The 5,199-nt window shown below is 35.8% G+C and overlaps 1 pseudogene; it reads right to left on the bottom strand.

The window, feature by feature from the left end:
- Window positions 1-2,296: 2,296 nt before the first annotated feature.
- On the bottom strand, window positions 2,297-4,514 carry LOC133248868 (olfactory receptor 6C70-like; annotated as a pseudogene).
- Window positions 4,515-5,199: the final 685 nt, after the last annotated feature.

The following is a 5,199-nucleotide window of genomic DNA, read 5'->3' as shown; positions in this document are numbered from 1 at the left end:
GTAGGAGACATTAATAGAGGTGGGTTCAATCCCCGGATCAGAAACATACCCTGGAGGAGGGCATGGCAACCCAGTCCAGTATTCTTACCTAGAGAATCCCATGAACAGAGGAGTGTGGTGGGCTGTAGTCCATGTGATAACAAACAGTTGGACGAGACTGAAGCAACTTAGCATGCATGCATAAGGGAAAATAAACATAAATAATCCATAAGGGGAAAGAAACAAAAAAGAAAAAAATATATGTATAGATTACTTTGCTACACAACTGAAATTATTAATCCACGATCTTTCAATTTAAAAACTGGAAAGTATTATTTTTTAATATGCTTAAAATTGATTTTTCAAAGAATCACCTTACAAAATAATTATGTACATTACACTTTTAAAGAATAAGTTCTCTTGGAGCGTCTTAAGCTTATTTGATAATGACAAAATTCAATTTAAGAATTTTTTAAAATATGGCTTTTAAATGAGTCAAGGTCAGTTCAGTTCAATTGCTCAGTTGTGTCTAACTCTTTGCAACCCCATGGACTGCAACACGCCAGACTTCCCTGCCCAACACCAACTCCTAGAGCTTGCTCAAACTCATGTCCATCACATTGGTGATACCATCCAACCACTTCATTCTCTGTTGTCCCCTTCTCGTCCTGCCTTCAATCTTTTCCAGCATCAGGGTCTTTCCAATGAGTCAACTCTTTGCATGAGGTGGCCAAAGTACTGGAGTTTCAGCTTTAGCATCATTCCCTCCAAAGAACACTCAGGACTGATCTCCTTTAGAATGGACTGGTTGGATCTCCTTGCAGTCCAAGGGACTCTCAAGAGTCTTCTCCAACACCACAGTTCAAAAGCATCAATTCTTTGGCGCTCAGCTTTCTTCACAGTCCAACTCTCACATCCATACATGACTACTGGAAAAAACATAGCTTTGACTAGATGGACGCTTGTTGGCAAAGTAATGTCTCTGCTTTTTAATGTGCTGTCTAGGTTGGTCATAGCTTTTCTTCCAAGGAGCAAGTGTTTTTTTTGTTTGTTTTTTGTTTTTTGTTTTTTTTTTAATTTCATGGCTGCAGTCAACATCTTCAGTGATTTTGGGACCCCCCAAAATAAAATCTCTCACTGTTTCAATACTCCCCATCTTGTCATGAAGTGATGGTACCAGATGCCATGATCTTAGTTTTCTGAATGTTGAGTTTTAAACCAACTTTTTCACTCTCCTCTTTCACTTTCATCAAGAGGCTTTTTAGTTCTTCACTTTCTGCCATAAGTGTGGTCTCATCTGTGTATCTGAGGTTATTGATATTTCTCCCAGCAGCCTTGATTCCAGCTTGTGTTTCATCCAGCCTGGCATTTCACATGATTTACTCTGCATATAAGTTAAATAAGCAGGATGACAATATACAGTCTTGACGTACTCCTTTCCTGATTTGGAACCAGTCTGTTGCTCCATATCCAGTTTCAACTGTTGCTTCTTGACCTGCACACAGATTGCTCAGGAGGCAGGTCAGGTGGTCTGGTATTCCTATCTCTTGAAGAATTTTCCACAGTTTGTTGTGATCCACACAGTCAAAGGCTTTGGCACAGTCAGTGAAACAAAAGTAGATGTATTTCTGGAACTCTTTTGCTTTTTCTATGATCCAATGAATGTTGGCAATTTGATCTCTGGTTCCTCTGGCTTTTCTAAATCCAGCTTTAACATCTGGAAGTTTGCAGTTCAAATACTGTTGAAGCCTAGCTTGGAAATTTTGAACATTACTTTGCTAGTGTGTGAGATGAGTGCAATTGTGTGGTAGTTTGAGCATTCTTTGGCATTGCCTTCCTTTGGGAGTGGAATGAAAACTGACCTTTTCCAGTCCTATGGCCACTGCTGAGTTTTCCAAATTTGCTGGCATATTGAGTGCAGAACTTTCACAGCATCATCTTTCAGGATTTGAAATAGCTCAACTGGAATTCCATCACCTCCACTATCTTTGTTCATATGTATTTAACAAACACAGTACTCTAAAAATTTATGTTCTATAATACAACCAAATCCCTTCATTCATTTTCTTCTAACATGCTATTAGAGAAATTAAATTTTGCAATTTTATGTTTCTCACACAAAAAATGTTTCATACTGAATAACAGAAAGGTAAATTTAGATGTATATTAGTAATATGGAAAGTATTTCTAAACTCAGGTTAGCTAAAGTGATCTAACAAATTGAATATTAGAGATCAGTTTTTAAACTAGAAGAGTCAAAATAGCTTTTGTTAAATGTTCATTTTATGCTTTCAATTTATTATTTCAATAAATAGTATTACTTCTCTGAAGCAGAAAATATCTTTCTAGATACATCTATGAAGGTTTATTTAATGTACTGGTTCCTCAGATTATTAAAAAATAAAAACAAAAGATAGGTTCAACAAGGGGCAATTAAAGTATGGAGCACAGCTACTCCCTTGCTTAAAATGATCCTTTCATTTGCTGAGGGTTTCAAGTATTAGGTTGGTAAAACAAAGTAATTGCAATTTCAGGCCGTGAATTTTAAATCTTTATAATGATGCTCAAACACATCTTTATTAATCAAAATAGGAACCATTACAATCAACACATCTTTAGCAATGAGAAACAAGTTTGTTTATTCCCGTAGCATAAAAATTCACCCTTTCGAATTTGACAAAATCTTGGAAAGCATTTTCTGCCGCCTACTGGTTGTGGAAACATTTTCCCTGCAAAAAGTTATCTAGATGCTTGAAGAAGTGGTAGTTGGTTGGCGAGTGGTCAGGTGAATATGGTGGATGAAGCAAAACTTCATAGCCCAATTCATTCAGTTTTTGAAATGGTTGTGTGACCTGCAGTCCAGCGTTGTTGTGGAGAATTGGGCCCATTCTGTTGAAAAGCTGTGGTTTTCATCTGCATCTGGTTGATTTGCTGAGCATACTTCTCAGATGTAACAATTTCGCCAGGATTCAGAAAGCTGTAGTGGATCTGATAGGCAGCAGACCACCAAACAGTGACCATGACCTTTTTTGGTGCAAGTTTGAGTTTGGCTTTGGGAAGTACTTTGGAGCTTCTTCTTAGTCCAATCACTGAATTGGTCACTGCTGATGGCCATATATAATCCACTTTTTGTCACATGTTACAATCTGATCAAGAAATCATTCATTGTTGTTTGTTGCATAGAATAAGAGAAGTTGACACTTCAAAACAACAATATTTTGAATTTTGGTCAGCTCATGAGGCACCCATTTACCAAGCTTTTTCACCTTTCCAGTTTGCTTCAAATGCCAAATGATCATAGAATGGGTGACATTGAGTTCTTCAGCAACTTCTCGGGTAGTTGTAAGAGGATCAGCTTTGATGATTCTCTCAATTGGTCGTTGTCAATTTCCACTGGCTGGCCACCATGTTCTCCTTCTTCAAGACTCTTGTCTCCTTTGCAGAATATCTTGAACTACCACTTCATTATATGTTCATTAGCAGTTCCTGGGCCAAATGTGTTGTTGATGTTGCAAGTTGTGTCCTTGTTTTATGACTCATTTTGAACTCGAATTAAAAAAATTCTCAAATGTGCTTTTTGTCTATAATCATTTCCTTAGTCTAAAATAAATATAAAATACACAGCAAGTAATGTCATTAGCAAAAAACATGAAGTGAGAAATGTGCATTAAAATATTGTATAACATAACCACATTTCTTTGAGTATATTCAAATATCAAACAGCAAAGTTCATCAATGCAAAACCACAAATACTTTTGCAACAACCTAATAGATGAATATATGACCACAATAACTGATGCATACAACAATCTTAGGCAAAGAGCAAGTAAAAATGAATTTTTTTGTTGTTGAGCTAAATGGGAAATTTATAATTGTCTTGATAATGTAAGAGTAAGAAAGAATTACCAATAGCAATGTGATCCTGAGGGTCACCACGTCTAATAAATATACCACCATTTCTAGTAAATGTGTGTCTGAGAAAGAAAGTTGTAGGATAGGAGAAATATCACAAATGAAATGGTCAATGACATTTGAATCACAGAAATCCAGGTGAAGATCCAAAATCACTGGAGAAAAATGACCAGAAAGCCAGTTGCCCAAGAATTGAGCACCAGCTGATGACAGATTGTGCTGCTCATGATGGATGTATAATGCAAAGGCTTGAAAATATCAACAGGTCATAGGACTAGTCCCCAAAAGGAAAAATTCTGTAACTTCCAAGAATATGTAGAAAAACAACTGAGACATACAACCAATATAAGAAATCATATTTTCTCTGGTTACAGTGGTGATTAGGAATCTGGGGGTGCAAGCACTTGTGAATGAAATTTCCAGGAAAGAGAAATTATGGAGGAAGATATACATTGGGGTCTTGAGATGGGACTCCAACAGAGTGAGGGCAATGATGTTTAAGTCTCCAGTCACATTCAACATATAATTTAGAAGCAGAAACAAAAAACTACTATTCATAATGGAGAATTATCTGTCAGTCACAGAAGAATAAACTCTATGTGTCTTGTTGTATGGTTCATCATTTACCTTTCATGATTTCAAACAACTTCTAGTAATAAAAAGGTATAAAAATAAGAAAATACATGAGTAGTTTTATATTTAATACATGACATATTAAAAAATCAATGTGCACGATATACCAATTTGCATGAGGTTGAAGATATGTTCTAAAACTGTGTCGCAAAAACTATTATAAAGTTAACTCAGTTTTGGAAATTGATCCATAACAGTTTTTTTTTTCACCCTCATTTACAAACTTCCAGTCATATATAAAAATTTGTCCATTGTTAAATAAATTAGATAAACCCTTGGTTCAGGCTTCAAAAATAATTCATTAATCTTTAATTATTCACTTCATCAAAATAAAATTATGCCAGATCATGAATTAAGACCTAATAGTTAAATTCTGAAATTTTAAATTTCATATTAAAGTGACATTTGATTCCAACCCCATTATAGCCTCTAACACAAACTATTGATGAAGATGTAGAAAATGAGAATAACAGAAAAAGAGAGTGTTAGTGTGTAAAAGCACAACAAAATAAATAGTGATTGAATATAGGAAAAACTGTAACTGAATATAAAGCAGATATAACCACATTTCGGAGAAGGCAATGGCATCCCACTCCAGTTCTCTTGCCTGGAAAATCCCATGGATGGAGGAGCCTGGTAGGCTGCAGTGCATAAGGTTGCTAAGAGTTGGACATG

The sequence above is a fragment of the Bos javanicus genome, chromosome 5 (assembly GCF_032452875.1).
Source record: "Bos javanicus breed banteng chromosome 5, ARS-OSU_banteng_1.0, whole genome shotgun sequence".
Lineage (NCBI taxonomy): Eukaryota > Metazoa > Chordata > Mammalia > Artiodactyla > Bovidae > Bos > Bos javanicus.
This window is presented reverse-complemented; position numbering and strand designations above follow the sequence as displayed.